Source organism: Achroia grisella, unplaced genomic scaffold (assembly GCF_030625045.1).
Source record: "Achroia grisella isolate CSIRO2021 unplaced genomic scaffold, CSIRO_AGI_Agris_v1 utg452, whole genome shotgun sequence".
NCBI lineage: Eukaryota > Metazoa > Arthropoda > Insecta > Lepidoptera > Pyralidae > Achroia > Achroia grisella.
In genome coordinates, this window is record NW_026712864.1 from 687,653 (window position 1) to 709,216 (window position 21,564).

Below are 21,564 nucleotides of genomic sequence, written 5' to 3' on the forward strand. Positions count from 1 at the left end.
CTATTCACATAAGTCTAAAATTAAATGTATTAAGTATATTTAAACTAATCCTTATTTCTATAGTCACTTTCATATTATGAATGTGAAAGTGTGTATGTATTTATAAGACTAAATAGTTATACTAATCTTAGCGTTTGACATGAGGATGGTATGTTGATGGACATAAGGTACCTGATATCTCCAAGTGGCCAAAAGTTCCGGGTAACAGTATTAATACCTGGAATATTCAAATTAAATCACAGTTTACTTACTAATTTGATCACTTTTGTTTACTTTTGAGTCACTAGTGTATTTTATTTTTCAGTTATTGGACCTGTTTTCCCTGTAATATGATTAACCAGCCAAACCAAGTCCTAACTATTCTTAGTAATATGTGTGGTTACTACGCTACATGCAGCCGAAGACAGCGCACTATCCGAACCCGCAAATTGTTAGCGCAGCTAGGTGGCACCGCAAGCCGCGACGTAACTTCCCCACCTTTGTCCCGACAGTTATTATGTGCAATTAGGACTTAGACCGAGGTGAGCACTAATCTTGCTTGTAAGTTCGTCGCGCTTCTATATTGAGAAAATAGTTGCTCCTTGTACTATGAGAGTGCTGAGACTAGATCGCGTTCCTCGTACTATGTACTCCTATATACTTAGGTATGACTGATTTCCAATATATTTTTAGCATTATAATTCTGCATTCACTGCTGTAACTTCGGTAAACTGCTTGTCATCATTGCTTTGGCTTTATCCCATTGTGGTCGACGCAGTACCTATATCATCTTCCACACCTATCCGCTGACATATACAGTATATAACATCTGAGTATACTCTTGTTTTATGCATATCATCCTTCACACATTCTATCCATCTTTTTTCTGTTCTTCCTCCTTTACTCGTATCCCCGTTCATGTCTGGTAAATAGCTTTTATTATAATGATTCTGACAACTGTAAAAAAAAACTTCGATCAATTCAATGAATATTATTATGAACTATTGACTGAGGCTGACTTTATAAAAATCTTCTTCGTCTACTTATTGCAGTCACTAGGTGCTTTATAAACGGTTTCGGTTCTAGAGTAAGATAAGGCAGTGAAGATACAGGAGAAGAGGCATGTGGCATCTTAGTCCTTCGGAATGGCAACGCATGAGTTGTGTCACTGATGTCACATGATAATGACCGAAGCGGTGTTTATAAGCTGTCAACTTATTTGCTATAAAAAAATTCAAATAAACTCGCTGAGGGCGTCATGTGAGTTTATTTTCATTATGATAATAAAATACCAAATATTATTATAATGGCATACAGGTACCTAAATGCCTAATAATTGTCATAATAATGCCGCGGTTATATCCTTTATCGAAGAGTTAGGTATATTCCTTTAAAAACTTAATGTGATAATGAAGTATGGACGAAGGTCCAGACCGATAATAATTACCTTCACACTGTAACAATTGCTTCATAATCAATTGTTCTTTTATCGAATCCGTTTGCTTGGTTAACATATTAAGAAATAGGTACCCTTTAATTAAAAGATAGGTAATTAGGAACCTACTTAATATTTACTTGGCGCAGGTCATGCTACTACTTATAATTCAACAGGGAGTTTCGAAATCACAGTCTATACCTGGCAATCATTGAGACATTTAGCTACCTACTCAAGTGTTGTGATTCAAGTAAGTACAGTCAGCTTTAATAAGTATCAGGTGACAATATGACGAAAATAAAATTTCAATTTATGATAATACTATCTATTTCAATAAAGATAACAATTATTGTAGGAAAATATATTGAAGTATATGTACCTGTCAGAATTTAGACTAAACATATAAAATAAGCGCAGGTCGTTACAAGTCTAACGGTGTTATTAAAATAAAGAAAGCAAAAACAATTTTAGTTTCATCTACTTTTACAACACATTGTAAAAAGAGTGGTGATCCAGTGAGTTTGTTGTATAGTGACTATCATTTGTTCTCGAATAGCAAATGCGATGGTTGTACATAGAAAATTACTAAGAAAGTATGTAAACAGATTCGCCAGTTTATAATAATTATCTACACCCACCGCCACCTCTAGTCGACCCGTGACTAGGATGCTTAACAAGTATCCTATGCTTATTTCAGCGTTAAAATATCGGAATTTCAAAATAAAAAAAGTAATTACGGTAAATATTCCGTCTTACAATATTTTTTCTGATGCTAGGTGCATACCAGGGAGTTATGGATATGAAATTTCGGACAGGAAAGGTTTTGGATATAGAAATGATTATTATACCGGATACGGATACGGATGCGGATGTGAAATTGTTTCGGATTATCCGTTAGTTTCGGTTACGGATATTAATAATTATAGATATTAGATAATTATTTTAAGGAATTTCAAAAGTAAATTACAAATAGCTAATATAATAAATAGTCTTAATTAGGCTCCGCCCCTATCCGATATTATCAGAAACTTTTATTTCAGATTCGGTTACGGTTACGAATATTTTTTATATCGGATATCCGATAAATTAGGTTACGGTTACGGAGGTCCCTAACATCCCTGATGCATACTTAAAATTAATTTTCATAATATAATATTTTCGTCAAACTTTGTCGTTATGATCTATTTAAATGAAGTTCACTGTACAATATGGTTTGGTCTTTTCCCATGCGACGTTTAGTAATAATTAACGTTAATACGGCTTGAATAATTCCTATTCTTTATAACAATAAGGAATAAGGTTCAAATTTGAATGGGAACTCATGACTGTTAGTAATTATTAAGGAGTGAACTGTTGTCGATAATTATTGTTCGTGAACTTAAATGTATGTGTAGACACAAAATTTCATAGGCTAAGTGAGTTGTGAATAGGAATTCCGAAAATTATTGTGTAGAAATATCATTCGTAGCTATATAACTTAATAATTCACATATTAGACAGCTTCGAGTTTCGAGTACTAATTACTGGCATAATTAGAGGTCTACGTGGAACTTAATAATGAAAGGTACCCAAAGCAATATATGGAGTAGATATATTGCGATTGAATTTTTGACTTTAGCTTTAGCTTAGCTTTGCAAATTTTGTTTATTTGTTATTTTTAGTTTAAATCAGTTTGGACAGTGAATTTACACGCTAGTTAAGCTTGACATCTTAGTTTTCCGGAATGGGAAGGCATGGTAGATACCCCGGGCCTTGCATAAAATCTGATGTGCGTAGCGCTATTCTTGACTGACAGTTATCATGTTTAGCTGTTACGGCATTCCAGTTACCTACACAAAAATGGAAGGAAAGAATTAATGAACAGTTTCTTAGAATACGTAATTCGTTATAATCTGACTGTCAGGCCTGCAGGACAGTAGATCTGAAGGTCCCTAAGTATTTTGAATAGCCTTAAATTTGCAAACAACGAGTAATTTTGCTTTTAAGAAAAGGAAATTACTTATTAATAGTATTTATTATTTGTCATAGGTACGTACAGGTATTTTATAAAATATAGAACATTAAACTTACAAAAAATCCTACTATTTTTTTAAGGTCGATATTTTGTTTGGATATTACACTTTATTGCAACAACATAGAAGGACAGGAACAAAATTAAAACATTAAAAATAAAGAGTTTAAAAATGAAAGATATAAATATGAAAAGGTGTTACAAAATAAATATATATCTGTGTATATTGCAGGCACTTCCGAAAAGAGTGCACGCTATGCCACTCTCGGTTTCATAAAAAATATAAGATTTTATCATTTTTATGGCGTATTTCATTTACGACTGTCATTATTGGTTGCATCGTGTCTGAGATCCCCTGTAGTGGCTGCCTTTACGACTGTTTAATAAACCTTTGTTTTAGGGCGGAAGATAATGTTTTATGGACAACACGGAAACAGCATCTGTCCGGTTAATTAATGGGTAAGTTGAGATAATATCTTTGAATTTTGTATGGAAATATTATGTAGGTATGTAGTTCGCAAACTCGGAAACAACTTTTTAAATGTAAGTATTTGTTAGTATCTATATAATTGTAAATACAAGTAGGAATGTTACATGTGTATATTACAATAAAATCTGTTATCATCTCCAATGTAATTAAGTATCTAGTAGGTACTTTGAAATAAAAATATCTAGTCCCGTTACAAAAATAAGTCGAAAAAATTGCAAGTCGGTCCTGCATATTAATGGTTCCGTATAATTGCCAATATTCTGTTTTTATCAAAATATGTCAATATTCAATTCGGGTGTTTTGTGCTAAACAATGTTATACAGAGTTAATCGTAAAAGGTACAGCAAGCTGAAATCTAGTCAGTGTTGGAACTAAACTTTTCTAAATAAGTAAATTGGAAAATGTATGAATATTTTTAAAGTTATGTACATGCTGTGCAATATAGGTACTGGATCCTTATTTTTTTATGTGGCCTTTGTATACATATAGACTTGTTTAGTGTTCTCTTCTGAGCCAATCTTTCTGTTTATATGTATATTAAGGGAACCCTAAAATTCGTACTACGTGCTTCTTATTTGGAAGTTTCTTAATTTCAACAAGGGGATCCTAAAGTATCGACCGAGTCTCACCTGCCAACTGTTACCGGATTAATGGCGGTGAGTTTTTACTACTTTTTAAAGCTCCCTTTTTACCTAAACTACGTACTATAGGTAGGCATAAGCATACACTAATTATATGTAATATTCTTTCCGTAGTAACTAATTATTTCACTCTTACATATATAGACAAAATTCTTAGGAAATTTGAATTTTACAAAATAACTGTAGAATTATAAAAAGCTTTGTCATATGTAAATGTATTATGACCAATATTTTAATAATGTACATTAAATATTTTATATTATACTAGCTGTTCCCACATATTTTTCTAAAATAAAAGATTTTTTTTAAATAAAAGTAGCCAAGTTACTCGTTATTACATCAGCTACCTGCCAAAAAAAGTCCCGTCAAAATCGGTCCATCCATTTCAGAGATTAGCCGGAACGAACAGACCGACAGACAAACAGACAAAAATTGTAAAAAATGTTATGTTGGTGTATGTACCGTATTTTATTTATATGTATAGATTTAATACATAGATAGGCCAGTGCCTACCTATGTATTTTTACCTTTTTCCGAATAAAACTAAATTATGAAAACAAATTAGGCATGGTGTATCACAAGTTAAGTTTAAATTTATCGATATATAAATAAAGATGCTGTAATTTTTATTTATATATCGACAAATTAAAATCCAGCTGCGTCCAGTTTAAAGGTTTTGACGTGGAAAACTGGGAGTAGGGTGAGAGAATCTGGGTACGACAGTCCGCAATTAGGGCGGGCGGACCTGTGTCCAGCGACGGCGCTGCTTGTGCTGGAATGTTAATTAAATTCCACGCTCCCGAAGACCGGAGAAACTTTACCTATTTCGCATTTGTGTTGTCTTTTTTCTTTGATTAGTTTCGCGAGTTCGACAAAGTTTTAAAACGTTACATTATTTTATTTCATTGCAGATTGTTTCTTTCTATTGGAAATATTTATATTGTAGTTTCTGAGCGATGTAATAAGTAGGTACATCATAGATTTTTAGCAAAGTTGACTGCATAGGTACTTTGTCATACCTGATTCAGCTTCCAAGCAGCTAACTCTAAGCTGTATTATGGGTGCAGGGTGAGGCAATGAAATCACAGGGTACGGAGGTTTTTATGTATATCTTCGACCGTTTTCCACTTACCATCGGATGGATCGCCAGCTTTGCCATTCCAGTTACATAACAAAACTAGGCAGTAATATAATATTATTATATTATATTATCCTAAGTCCCGCGAGAAGGGGTTGCAATGAACGATGTCGAACTAAATAGCTATTAAATTATTTAATGTTAAAACTTGTTCGTACATATAAAACCATTAATCTTTATAACTTCTATTATTACCTTACTTTTTCATTTTCTTAATTACCTTATATTTATGTACTTGGAGGTATATCTAATAAATATAAATATTTAATAGAATATCGTATTTTTAACAGTTCGGTAATTATGAGTTGTATATGATTATTTTATTATGGGTTTGTGTTTACTAGTATAATCACGATTGAAATAGCTTGTTTTTGTGAAACAATACCTACGTTAAATTAGAAAAATTGTAACCAAGATTTTCTCGGTTCACCGTCCTATTTTCCAACAGTACAGCCCAGTATACATTATTGCGCCTCGGGCACTCGAGCCGCAACCACTCTTCTTAAAATGAAGACGAATAGAACAGAGCCTGCAATGGACGGAAACTGCGCTAAATTAATATGTAGGTATTCTTTATCAATAAAAGAAATGATTTAAAATAGCAATTATATTCGACAAATTAAAATAAAAACACAATTTGGATTTTTTTATCTGTGATTCACTAAAATTCAGAATTACTTTTATGCGACAGGATTTTATCTATATAAGTACATATGTACTTACACAAGCAACATACACCCAGTACATCATGCTTCTTTCTATGACAATATTAGTTTCCAAATATGATAAAAAAATAAGTTAATTTGGTGCCCAAAAATATGTAAATTTTCCCAGATTTACTTTATCTAAATCATATGTATGGGTACCTACCTCAGTTTCATATAAATCTGCCGGCAAGCTACTTACTATGTAATTTATTTTGGTTGGAGACACGGACATATTTTGAAATAACTGGCATGACATTTAGTTCTCAATAATGTCATCAATAGATGTGTACCACGGGCTTCACAAGATATTGAAATCACTTTTATACTAATAGTAACTTTTATGCGATAATATAATATGGGCTTCTCCAGTGATTCGTTGTTCTGCTCGAACAGCAATTTAATGGTGATTATTTTAAAACGTTATTCTGCTGCCTATTTATTATGCCTTATCTTAGCACACATAAATTAAGAGAGCCGACAAGAGTTGGATGCTGTCGCCTTAAGGTACTCTACTTTTACTTCCTTCTCAAAATCGTAATAAACCAGTAGATATAGGTATACTTAGGAATACCTTAATTAATTTTATAGGTATTTATTTTATCGAATTAGATGTTATTTTGCGGAAGTCCTTTAGCGGAGTAATTTCACTATTCAATGGATCTATATTGTTTAAATACGCCACAATTAGCATGTGTGAGTCCACAAATATTCTTATAGTATTTAATTTAAGAACCTAACTTTAATAACAGTAAAAACAGCACATTACTGTTACAAAAAAAAAGAACAGAAAATAATGTAAATCGCGAGCTATAGAAATCTTTTTTTAATTTTAATTTTTTATTTTTCATTGGAGTTCTATTAGTGGTACTATTTTTAAATACAGTAAAAAAAGTAATTTAGGCACATTACTTATATTCTAAAATGTAATCAACTAAATTAGTAACACTGAGGTAACTGAGGTACTACTATAGTTTTTTCTATACTTACTAATATTATAAAGAGGGCAATAGATTTTATGTTTATTTGCATTGAATAGGCTTCGAAACTAGTGGACCAATTTCAGAAAATCTTTTACTATTAGAATGCTCCGTTATCCCCGATGAACATAGGCTATAAATCCGCGTACTCTGCAGAAACTATTGACAATAGAACGAAATCATTCTAGTTATTAAAATATTAAATCTCAAATTGATTACTATACATGTCGTCATTTAGAAGAAACATTACAAATTATCACTTTAAACAATAATTAAAAGAATGCTATAGACGAATAAGAATTTTTACTTCACTTGATATTAACGTTGGGCGCAACGTGCGTAGCCCACCTAACGTTTTTGTTTACATCTTTCCCCGTCCGTAGTTACTTAAAATTATCCGCTCTCTTGACTCATAACTGCATAGCACTCAATTCAAATTAGGCCGACTGCAATAAAGGATAATGAGATTTTTTTACGAACTGCGAACTGTTTTTTTTATTGGACTGCGAAAAAATCCCATTCCGCCCTCTTCGTACTGATTAGTTCATTTATTCGAGGGTGGATTTATTATGATTTCTTTCTCATTTGTAATGTTTGCTTATTTTGTTTTTTGGAATGTAGTTATGTTATTTGTATTATGTTAGCAATTGTTTAGTAATTAAATTTATAGATATTTATTAAATTTATTTTCGCGACTAATAATTGTTTGGGTAGTGGCATTGTGATCTAGCGAAGTTGTAGTAAATGTATTACTTGATGTATCCGTATTTGGGTTTATTGGATTCGTGACTGAGTAACTTGCCAGTTCTTCTAAATATAAAAGTAGAGATTGAACGGAAACGGCAGGGAAAAAAGTTTAACACAAAAATGGGACCAATGTCTCTTTCAATAAAAAGAGTTTTTTTAATCGGTTTATAAATTAGTTATGAAGTAAGGAAGTTCGGATTTATGAAGTAACAAATATTAAAAATAATACAGCCTAATAATAAGCCTAATTAATCTATATCTATATCTATTGATGGTAATCTTTAATGGAGTCGATTAAAAATGTCCTACATGAATAAATGCTCTTTGTTTTACTACGTTACATAGGCATAGCCATAGGCTGTGCTAACGAGTTGATTCTCTGATTAATATTATCATTTCTATAACTGGTTTATATAAATGTATTTTTGTTGTAATAAGTACGTATAATATAGTTATGTTCTAAGTTTTTTAATTATATACAATAAAAAGGAAGTCATTTCTGTATAGTTGTTAAGGTAGGGACGTACATAATTAAGAACATTTGAACAATTAGGATCGAGTAGTAGTATAAAGTAAGGGTTCTGTACGCTCGGTGTGAAGTTCGATTTGCACTTATTCTGGTTACATATTGCCGCATTGTCTACAACAAGTTGCTAAGCAACAGTTTGTTATTACCATTTCAAATTGTAATTGACTCAATATTTAAATTACAGTATTCCCCTCGTGTGTTACATGAAGCACGTTTGCTATATTCGACCGAGTGACTTATATATAACTTTAAAACTATTCTGTATGTTGAAATAGGATATGGTGTAATTGATATGATGCACCAAAGATAGATAGATAGATAAATTGTTTCTTTGTTTGTTATAAATTACAACTATACTTTCATAAATAATAATAATAATAATAATAATTTCAGGACAATTCACACAGCGCCATCTATACCCAAGTTAAGCTAGCTAAAGCTTGTGTTACGGGTACTAGATAACTGATACAAGTACATAGATAATTTTTTGTTTCGTAAATACATACATATTATACATAGAAAATACCCAGACCGATACAAACAATCATACTCATGAATACAAATGCTTGTGCCGTGCGAGGAATCGAACCCGCAACCATCGGACGTAAAGCGGTATGCTAGACCGCTAGACCACCGAGGTCGTCAACTATAGACTAATTTGAAATAAGATTAGCTGATTTGTATCAATTTTATACAATTTCGTTCAGCCGTATGAAAAAATCTTTTTACCTATTTATTTTTAACTAATAAATAAGCCCTTGATACACAGATGTACAGTCAGTCGAAGTTCATATAACTATATGCATATACCTACTCGTGTTTTACATTCACAAGTGAAAACATATTCAAATGGTTGATTTACAAAGAAAATGTAGACAAAAAGCATCGACTTTGTTTTATACTATTTATTATAATAATAAAGACCCAAGGCACACACAGGACTCTATGTAGTATCAAACTAAGCAGAGCTTGTGTTATGGATACTATAGGCAACAGATAGAAATATTATATTTGTAGAATATAATCAAACTCAACAAAAACGTAGTTCAAAGAACTAAAGTGCAAAAATAAAATAGGTTGTACTATTCCTTTAAACCAAAATACAATTTCAACACCTCCAATAACCTGAGAATTAGAATCTAACCCTTACCGAGGTTAGATCGACCCCAATTGTCGCGAGTATTTCCCCAAAGGGCCATTGTACCGGACAACGTTCGATTCCTGCGTCGCGCTACAATCATATACTTATAATTGGTACTACGAGATTTATTGCCTCTGTCCCGTAGAATTTACTTCGAAATGTTTTATCTAATCTTCCGACTCATTATTTCCTGATTGAGTGCTTTCCTTTTGTTCTGTTATTATTTGTTCATTAGATTACAGAGTCTCGGCACGACTATCGGAGTCTGTTTTTGCGTCGCTTGCAAACAATAATCATTTATAAAGGCACTCTAATAATATTAGCTTGGTTTTATTATTAAATATCGAATTTGTTATTATAAACATATATATACATGTTATAATGAGAGTATAGTAGACTCGTACATCGATTGTATTTAAAGGTATTGTGCATGTGTGTGAATACTAAAAAAATCCTCACTGTTATGTTAGAACATACAACAATTTTAAATTAAAGTTTTATACTCACTTAGCTTTTAAGTTGTTGTTTTTGTTGTATTAACAACTATTAATTAGAAATGACAAACAAGTTTATTAATCTATGTATAATAGTGTGTATACCAAGTACAGTAAAGATACACAGACCTAAACAAATATAGGTAGTATCGCAAAGTAAACGAGTTACTACAAAACTGCTTAACATTACAGAGCCATTGACAGTGAACCTTCTTAAATCACCTGTAAATTGAAAAATTTTAATTAAATTATTTTTAAGTAGGCATATATAGAAATTCCGAAACAAAATTTTAGAATTTCAAGACAAAATGGGTTATAGGTACTAACCCATTTTGTCTTGATACATAGTGCACTACGTATGTAGTACTGCGTTATGCGGAAATTCATGTAGTGTCACAAATTGGAAATTTGATATTCAATTTTTATCTTTTCATTAAGTACTTAATTGATCACGTGATCGCGTAGTTTGAAGATTTAATTTTTTTTCGCTTTACTTCTTTGGAAAAGGTGTTTAGTTTCATGAATATTGCTTGGCTTGCCCTTTACAAATATATATGACATACCTTCATGACCGTTATCCCAGATGTGGAAGTAAGAGGCATTGTCGAGTGATATTATGGTAAATACAACATTTCATATGGTCAAAATTCACTAGATATATTTTAGCGTGGTAGAGGCCGTCTGCGGCCGGTAGAGGAGGAGATTACCGTCGTCTCTCGGATTATATTTAGGTTTGATATTAGTGTTTTTCTTCACCAAAGAATCAGTAAGAAATATAAATAGACACACATATTATTTCGTCACAGCCAAACTCATGACCTCTTGGGGGTAATTCAGAGTAGTAAATAAGGCGTACATAGGTTACAGTAACCGTTTACCATCAGATGGGCCGTATGCTTGTTTGTCACCAACGTAGTATAAAAAAAAGTAGTAAATTATTAGGCCATGACGAACGCTTATATTATATTTATTCAAGTACAATGAAAAAATAAATACTTACATACAACACCGTTTATTATCTCCTTAAAATTACCGGAGCGTCCGGATTTAAGCAAGAATAAGCCGATAAAGAAAAGGCTGACCACGTCCACATCTGACGTGAGGGGCCAACTTAAGCAAGTTTTAAGTTATTCGTTAGTCCCGTGAACCGCTTTTGGAAACTTTGCTAAGACGCCTGCGGTCGCGTTCTCGGCATCAAAAATAATGTCCTATAAAGCAGGCGCCCTCAATTACGGCCCGCGGCTCGATTACTCGCGGGCCGCTTGAAAATTCCCGTTAATGTTATAGGTTATGTTAATAAATTAGACGTGGTTAAAGTTAAAAATAATGTGCATAGAAGTAAAGCTGGAATAGCTATACCAGGTGAAATAAATTCTCTGAAGCTATCTGCAGAATTAAATAATAATGGGATATTTACCACGAGTGCTGTTGATGAGTTACTGATTTTTGGCTAAGAATTTTGGTCACCGGCTTAATGTATTGATTTAGGTAAGATAGATTGAAACTAAAATAATACCGCATTAAAATAATGCCGCAAGACTATCGTAGAGAACTGTCTTATTTATGTTCTAATATGTTATATACATCTTACAATAAACAAAAACAAATACATTTCTAGCTAACTACGCACTACCATGTTATCTATTGATATATATTATTATTCAAGTGTATAAAAATTTTAATGTCTTGCGACCCTAATAAACCTTATTAATACCGTAATACTGTTTTGAAGAAATGTTCATTCACCCTGTAGGCTGTAGGGGTTGAATGCGCAGCGGCAGTAAATATAGTGAAATATGAAAGTAAAATATACATATTTGGTAAAAGCAACAAGGCTCACATACGATATGTCAATAGGAAATCTTACGAACAATATTTTCTTTATATAAAATTCAAATTATCTTTTACCAATAACGGCCAGATATAAATTTAAGTTCCAATTTTAATATCTTGCGACCCTAACAACCCTTATTAATACCGTAACACTGTTTTGAAGAAATATTCATTCACCCTGTAGGCCGTGTTGAGACTGTTTTAAATGGTGGAAGTGCTGTGGTCTGCGGTTAATTTTAAAAGGGTTGGATTTACCTTTTTATGAGTACTGTTATACTTTTTATATTACCATTATTCCAGTTATTTAATTAATATAGATATAAATTAAATTTTTGAATAAGAAGCATGATATCTTACGTATATCTATGGAATGGCTACTCACGAGTTATATCACGGGTGTCAAATGATAACATAATCAGTAAAGTAATCCGTAGTGCTGTTCATGTATATACGTAAGTATATAGGTATATAGGTGACGGTAACCGATTACCACCAGGTGAACCGTCAGTTTGTTTCCTCGTCTAATTATATAAAAAAATAAATGTATATTTTATAATATTATTTTTGTGATTGTGAATAAAATTCTTCATCTTTTCAAAAAACTCATGGAAACATGGAGGAATTTCAATATAAAAATATCTGGAAAGTAAAAAATATGCTATTTTTAGAATACTTTTTTTGCAATATCATATAAATTATATACATCAGATAATGTATATTGAAATTGTACAATCTGAATGTTCCGTTGACAATAACATTTCGAAGTTATTGTCAACATTTCGGTGAAAACACGTCAATCAGACGCAACTTGGAAGAGCGAAGGCAATTTGTATCCCCGCGTTACCCACCATTTTGAAAGGTGTTCCAACTTTATAATTGGTGTTGACGCTATTCCCAGTTATTAACGAGGTGAACAATGTCTGCGCGTGGCGCGAGCTACATACGCAACAAAAGTAAAGGGACACGTTGTATTACATTAGGAATTGCTTTATAACATTTTACAATTGTTGGGACAAAATGTTGCTCAGTTGTTATTGTTGTTGAGCTACTTTTTGTTATTTTTGGTAGGTGTTACACAGTTATAACAATCATAAACATAGATAATAGATAACGCAAGTAGAAATCTACTTCAATTTATATTAAAGCAAATTTATAACATTGTGGTATTATTGCTTTTGATGATTAATTATTTACTAGGTGTTTATTTATCACCTCTTTCTTCATTAATGTATTTAGTGCTATTTCTTATTAATTTTTAAATGTAGTTTTTCTGATATATCATATTCATCTGATATTTGTATTCAGAATGGATTTATCTCAAAAAAGTGTGTTTATATATGTAAATATAGGTATAGATAGCAGACTTTTATCTATGTAACTTTGTGCACTGTAGGTATACTGAATTGACATTGAAATGTTGTGTATTATTCTAATAATATATTCTTAATGTTGCTATTGAAATCGTTGCCGTTGCCAATTTCCGGGCGATTCAAATTGTCTGCTTCAACTTGTATTGAAACGTCGTCGACCCTTTTTGATATTGATAGATTGTTTACTATATACAGATTATTTTGAACGCTAATGTTAGACAGATACGACATTACAGAAAAGATTTTGTTTAAAATAACAAAATACTATGATAATGGTGAAATGAAGATGAAGACCAATATACCTAATAGACGTAGGTATACTTCAACAGAAAGATAACACAATTAAATATCCCCAATGAGGAGATTACAGACTTCAATATAGAAATTAATTGAAAAGCAATATCTTAAATGAAATTGTAATATCAGTCTGTAGTATTTATTTAATTTAAATTGTATTAAGCTGCCATTACGAAACGATATTTATACATTCAACTGACGACCCGTCCCGGTTTCACACGGATGTATTACAAATCTTTGAATTTCTTGGCTCGTTCTATACTACAATATATACATATAAACCTTCCTCTTGAATCACTATATCTATTGCTGAAAATTGCATAAAAATGTGTTGCGTAATTTAAAAGATATAAGCGAACATACAGTGGCGGCGATTTTGTTTTATACTATGCAAAGAAGAATTAGCACACTATGTGTAATTACTGCTATACCTACTTGTCTTCTTAAATGCCGAATTTATATATATAGTTTAATACTAGCTATTATCCACTACTTAATAAATGTATTTTAGTTAAGTATTTATATGTATTTAAGCTTACTGGTAGATACCTAAACCACAAGGTTTGCTTATCTTTTGAATCGATGGCGCTGTATGAATAAGCTTATTTTTAGTTGACTAAATTCCTATACTACAATAGAAGCACGTGTAACAATTCCCACGAAATTTTTATCAACATTTGTCTTACTTGGATTTCAGTTTTCACGTGTTTCAAATATTCGGATAAAACAGCAACTTGACTGCTGTAATAGTAACTTTTATACATTAATTATGGCAGCCCTAATTAACTTTTCGTAGTCGACGTGGAGTGGGGAAGTCGTGACCGCGCTGCTACATTTCATATTAAGAGTAAATCCTTTTAAATGCATAAATAATTCAGCCGACAGTGGATTAAAGATGTCTTTATTTACAGTGTAGTGTAACAGATAAAGTCAAAATGTCAGTCTACATACAAAAAGATAGTGTCAGTATACAATAAATTAGGAGTACATAAATGTCAAGAAGGCATTTAAAGTAAAATTGCAAATATTATTTGTTCAAAAAGTTAAGAAATATTAGTATTTTAATATTGCATAGTAAAATATATTATAAAACTTTCAAGTACATATTTAGTAAATACTTAGATATTTCTACAGTTTATTTTACCAAGGTTATATATTTTTAATATGTTATAATCAACTCTATATAATTTATAACCAAGTGTTGTAGTTTATAGCTTGTTATAAATTTAAATGCTCAATAATGGCTTATGGGATATAATAAGCATCTAAAAACTTATTTACTAAAAAGGATTGAATTATTATGTCCTTCATACAGGCCATTTTAATGACCTAGTAAGGACACCAGTGGCATCGAGCTTTACATAAGGTGAAGAATAATCTACACCTATAATTGTATTTAAATTTGTACACCTAGACCATCTTAATTAAATTAACAAAGTATCTATATATTGTAGAGATTTAATTTTTTAATAAAATACATCTTAAATTAACGTAAAATAGGTCTTCTATAGGCCAATTTATTAAACATTTTTTTTACTTTAGATATAAAATATTTGCTACTCGTAATATTATTTAAGAAAACAAATATTACGTATCGGTGTAATAGACGTCCATAATTCATATGAGACGTGGATGCGACCCTCGTCTTTTGGCTGCATCTAGTAATCCTCTTAATAGATTCCAACGGACCGAACGGCTCCAAACTGATGTACGATCTCAGTTCTGTATGAACTAGGTATTGCAAATATTTGTAGAACTCATGTGAATGTTATGATTGTGAGATCGCGAGTCTACTTTGTCTATTAGGTTCTACTATTGAACCATATGCAAATTCATGTTCCTCAGTATTTGCAAATTGCATTACGAAACTATCGTATCTATATTAATCAGTATATATATATATATTATGTAAAGTATGGGAATCGACACTTCATAAAGAAGGATAGCGCAAAGGTAGAGACAATAGATCTGACAAAAAAAATGTGTAATTAATAAAATTCTGATACTGTGCGGCGGATTTAATTCTACATCTTCTTTGCGATGTTATATAGAACATTTATATATTGAACATTTATATATATAGTTTATTAATTACACATTTACATTTTTACTTTAAAAATGGTAAAATATACCATATGACAATATTAAACTATATTGTCAATTTTGTACTGCTCGAAAATTAGTCTTATTTATAGCTATTACCAATTTACCAACTCGGATTTACTGCGAAACGGATTAAGAATCGTGACCTTTCCCAGGGTAGGAGCAGGCCTTATAAATATCTGTTATTTCGGTACGTTTCATTCTACTGGGACGGGGATATTTGTATTAAAATTACATTATAATTGGAAACAACGACGGAATATTTGAAATAATTCAACTGGAATAAGTTCCAGGTCTGTAACGATAAGACTACCTTTATGTCTAATTGTTATTTTTGTACCATTATATTTATTACATTAATATTCTTATAATTTCCGTTGAATTTATTAAGAACTAATTTACATCCCATAATAGATACAATGAATATGCTATTGACTATTATCATGGTATTATGATAGTTCTGAACAACAAAGATAAGGTCACAACAATAGTCGATTAGAGGCTCAATGATATTTTCAACTATATACTTTTTATTAACATACAAATTTCATATATAGGGTCAATGTTAATACTGTGCACCTTTATGTCATCTATGTTAACAAAATCTAACAACATATACCCCTTACGAGAAAGCGACACATATGTTATAATATAGATTATTTAAAATGCATTTGCCTACTGCACTGCAAATCCACTTAACTAAGCTTAACTTCTACAAATTGTAGACTAAAAAAGATCAGAGAACAAAAATGTCAAATGGATTTTATTTTCGGCCGACCATCCCATGGGGCGATACATAATTAATTTACATTCTAAAGAATATATTTTAAAGGGCAATATTTAATATGACCCGTGAAAGGGTTGAAGAATGTCACTTGTCAGGAAATAAAATCGGGGAAAAGGGAAAACGTGTTAAGTTCCTCAATTAAGTATTAAAATCTTTGAATTCATTTAAAAACAATTATAAACATGCTTTCACTAAAAGCTTACAATTTAATGATTAATTATATATTTAGACGCTAGTTCCCTAACGGGGTAAATGGCGGCACATGAGAGCTACTAACCTTGCATTTATTTATATAACGTTTACAGAAATAAATAAACGATGACAAAGGGGAAGGGCAGGGAGGGGAGGATAAACTTATAATAATATCAATTTTGACTTAATGGCTGTGTTTTATTTAACGAAATAAAACATAATTAAGTCAAAATTGATACTTAACGAAGTAGCATCCTATACTCGTACTAAGTACTAACTTGTACATTGCCTCATATTTTTTTAACTTACATTTGAAACAAAAACAATAACTATACAATACATTCCTATGAATTCTCACTCTATAGCACCAATAGGTTCTACTTCATGCTTGATATAGAAACAAACTAAAATAATAGAATAATATAAATATTTAGATATTTTTTTGTATACATACATAATAGACATGGAATATACACCCAGACCTATACAAACAATCATATAATAGATCTCGCGACTATCAGAAGTAAAGTGGTGAGCTAAACCACTAGACCACTGAGGCCGTTAATCTACTATCTGAGCAATATTAGGCTGAGGGTTTGTATGTATAAGCTCAGTATGAAATTTTGGACAAACATAAACAGGTATTAATAAAACTTATGAAATAACGTATAATATTAAAATGTTCATTCTAAACCCATGGGAATGAAATACGTATAACTTAAGTAAAAATAATTAACATACCAGTAAGGAATATTTTTAATACCGTGTAGCTAATAACGCTACGTTTCGCTACGACTCTGCAATAATTCGTAGAACCAACATGTTTGAGAAAAAAAATACCGGACAAACATTTATTCATCTTAGGGAAAGGTCTTTTCATAATACCTTCAATATTTTTTTTATATTACATTATACTCTATATCTTCTATATAACATTATGTCAACGACTCTATATAACGTAAATATGAATTAAGTATAAAACAAATGTTATACAAAAATGTTGTCAAAAGTGGTAAAGAAAGTAATAAGACTTTACAATACTTATTTTATCTACCAATTTGAAATACTAGTTATAGTTAGCTTTAATAAAGTGTGTCTTATTTAAAATTATGTTAACTTTTTTTTTAATGAGGATTTTGTGCTAATTCTGGTGTTAAGACCTGTAGCACTGCGACCTACATTGATCTATTGTGCTCGTCTTTTTTTTAAAGGTCGCTTCCTAGGCCCGTCTGGGACAAGAATTTCCTCTTCTGCTTAGCAAAATCTGCAAGTTTCTGTTAACCTCAGCTTAACAGTAATAATTTAGCCATGTGTTTATTCAATTTACAGTGTCCAATGAGATATTAGTAATCATTTATATGTCTTTTTTACTTAATAATAATGGATGTTTACTTTACTAACGACATTTTTAAGCTTACAATTTTCATATAGTACGATGATATTGTGTTACAGACACCGCGCGCGGCGTCGCTTTGCTGTATACTCTACTAAAAATCAACGTAGACTTTTATGTCGACAATATCACGGAGTAGTTATTATGTTACATTACACGTTTGTAAGTCGCATATTGCCTTTATATTGTTTATTTTTTCGTTGTTTTCGTCTATAAGTATATCTAAAAACTTTATTTACGGTTCTGATAAAAGGAAACCCTTAAAAATAGTAATCAGCTTAGTTCTAATATATTTTATTTAAATTAAAGTTTTTAATTTTGAACTTTAAAATAAAAGTTTATATATTGAATCTTAAAATTGTTCCCCTTCAGTGAATATTGATAATTTTAATATTTAATGTGGTCTTCACATAGAAGCTTGCTTGAAATGAATTGAATATAATGAACAATAAACTCTTTATTATTCCACTCGCAGAAAATACAATTAAATAAGCCACTACTCATTTTATTTACGAGTCATCAACAAACTGTGGCGACCAGTTTTTTGATGACTCCTAAATAAAATGAGTAGTGGACTGTAAATTATTATATTTAATACGAGGAGTTATTATATTACAAGGAACTAATTGTCTAATTAATAAGGTAAGCGAGCGGTGACGTCGTAGGCGCAAGGCAAAGTGAAAGTGACCCGGCCTAGCGGCTGTCAATAGCTAATGTTCGATAGTGCTCGAACAAATATGTATACAAAAATAAAAACCTGCTTGTTCTTTTACCCTGTAGAAGTTTACGTAACTTATACAGGGTAAAAGAATTATTATGAAGTATTATGATATAGTATTATGAAGTAAATCCATTATATTCACTAATTATAATTATGAATCATGAATCTAATAATATATTCATATCTTATCCTACGAAACTGAGATTTCACAACCAAGTTTTCTAATAGGGAGTATAGATTTCCTAATTTCTTGAATGCAAACCGCTGTCAGTATAAACACGTGCCAAAACGCTTGTCGAGTTATGGAAAAGGCTATGCTCGAAGTTTTACATCATTATAGAATCTGAAAATATTCTCAGAAATAATGTTCCGATGCAGTCAAAATATCTACAAGCTGAAGTCCACATAAGCTATCCATAATTACTTGCTGTAGTAAGTAAGTAAACTGGTAACTACGGATGAGGAAGTGTTACCATTATATATATATATATATATATACAATATAAATGTATTCTATGGTGAATCCCGTTAGATGAAATATTGACTTCGAAATAATGTAGGGATTCCCTATCCCTCCCTAATTAATACATAAAATTATTTTTAAATTATATTGCTATTTGTTAACATAAAATAGGTAATGAATAAATCTATAACTGTTCGAATAATATAAAGGTAAACATATTTTATAAATAGGTAAGTATTATGTTACATTCCTTTCGTACAAATGTCAACAGTCTCTTAGCTAACTTATTTATCTCGTGAAATACTTGTTAATACTGTATACCGTCTACTGTCGCTGGACTGAGTTGATATTTCCTCTGTAGTACCGGACAAATCGACCAACCAGTGGTACAAATCGTCCAAACTTATAAGACCTCTACGAATTTATTTATTCATCTCTATTTCATTTGCAAATCATTGCTCCCGAGGGAGGAATGGCAGCTCAATTTATGCAGGTTATTAAGTTCGTAGATTTCTTTAGAGACTTGTTTGAAGAAAGTATAACGGGAGCATGTAGTAAGGCAATAATCTAAGTACGAAACTTGTTTTCACTACTTACAGAATTAAATCACTTCGGGCGATATTTGCTTTAAGTGGTTCAGTCAATGTAGGTATCTTTGTATATCTTACCCACATTAAAAATTGGAGGATTTCCAAACTATAAAAAATAATGGTGGATCTTAATTCAAATTATGTTACTTTTGTATTAATGTATACAAAACTTCGTCTTTACTAATTATTTTTGTGCTTGATTTTGTAATAAAAATTTTTAGCTTTCTTGTTTTATACAAATTTTGTCAGTATAAAATCCTATTTTTACGAAATGACAATATATTCATTTGAGTAACAGCGAATGTAAATACTGATGGATCCCGGCAGTTTGTTCAACTATCGGCTTTAGATTATCCGACAGCTAGTGCAACCTAGTCGAAACGTCTACAGCCATACAATTTTCCTCTTACAACCCGTTTAACTATATTAATAATGTGTAATTTAAATATCTATTGAAAGTACCTAATTGTTTATTTTTTAAAATAATTATATTCCTATTTTAATTTATATTACAATTTTATACAAAGACTATAACAGTAAATAGATGACAGCTGGTCGAGATGATGCTAATAAATGATAAGAATTCCAACTGTAATTTTGGGCCAGTAAAGTATTAATACTTTACTTTTGTTTTTGTATGAATTAATAAAACGCTATGCTACGTTACCAGAATCCTATTACAAAGTTAATTTGTTATGATATTTTAATATCTATTTTATTTATATATATCAGTAACGAAATTTCGATAAGTTGTTAAATACAATAGAATGGAGTCGTTAATCGTCTAATCAAACTCATAATAACAAGCCATTGTGTCATTACAAGTCACGCACACATATTAAAAACTAATCTAAAAGTGGGACGCGACAGCAATACTCGTAAGTACCAGCGACTACGGCAAGTTATTAAACAACCGACAAACTTTTAATTTGAACTTGGCTACCGATAACAATGCAGCCAAAGTTAAACTGCCGGCCGCGGGGCGCGGGGCCGCCGCCAATCTTCCTCACATTGCAGTACAAAAGCGTACTTCTTTGTAAGAACACCTCGCAAAACTTTATCCGAAGTTAACTCTCAAACGGCGGCGAGCTCGCCCCGACCGGACGCTGCCCGCTCCGCTCGTCGCTTCCGCGCCCGCGTACATCACGCCACCCCGCTCGCCCGCGTCGCAGACGATCCGCCTCCGACAAACAAACGGACAAGTTTTAATGTTTTGCTCACAAAGTGTATGATTAAACGCGGAGAGCGGCGGAGAGAGTCGGCCGTAAGTTATTGATTTTCTACGACCGAACCCCTGTCGACTAAGCGGCTCGCGCTCTTACAAGGGAGTTTCACGCGATACACCACTTGCCAACTTGCGATACAAACTCTTGAAACTACTTTTATACGTTTATACACTATTAAAATTACTTTTGTCGCAACTGAAAAACTTTTCTATCGATATACCGGGTGTTAGCAAGTTTTTTCGGTGAGTTAGGTATTATGAGAAAAGTTAGGGGTGAGTGCGCAACGGCACCGCGGGCGGC

At 31.7% G+C, this 21,564-nt stretch overlaps 2 long non-coding RNA genes across 4 annotated transcripts; one reads left to right on the plus strand and one right to left on the minus strand.

The window, feature by feature from the left end:
* Positions 1-435: 435 nt before the first annotated feature.
* On the plus strand, positions 436-3,885 carry LOC131845108 (uncharacterized). 2 transcript variants are annotated; one of them, XR_009357616.1, is made up of 4 exons: positions 436-521; positions 1,066-1,239; positions 1,564-1,664; positions 3,826-3,885. It is a non-coding gene; the product is annotated as an uncharacterized LOC131845108 (long non-coding RNA). The 2 variants fall into 2 exon arrangements; XR_009357617.1 differs by lacking the exon at positions 1,066-1,239 and having other exon boundaries at positions 443-521.
* LOC131845109 (uncharacterized) lies at positions 515-12,095 on the minus strand. Of its 2 annotated transcripts, none has more exons than XR_009357619.1 (3): positions 12,004-12,095; positions 6,084-6,223; positions 515-936 (listed from the first exon to the last, which is right to left on the minus strand). It is a non-coding gene; the product is annotated as an uncharacterized LOC131845109 (long non-coding RNA). The 2 variants fall into 2 exon arrangements; XR_009357618.1 differs by lacking the exon at positions 515-936 and adding an exon at positions 2,430-3,243.
* Positions 12,096-21,564: the final 9,469 nt, after the last annotated feature.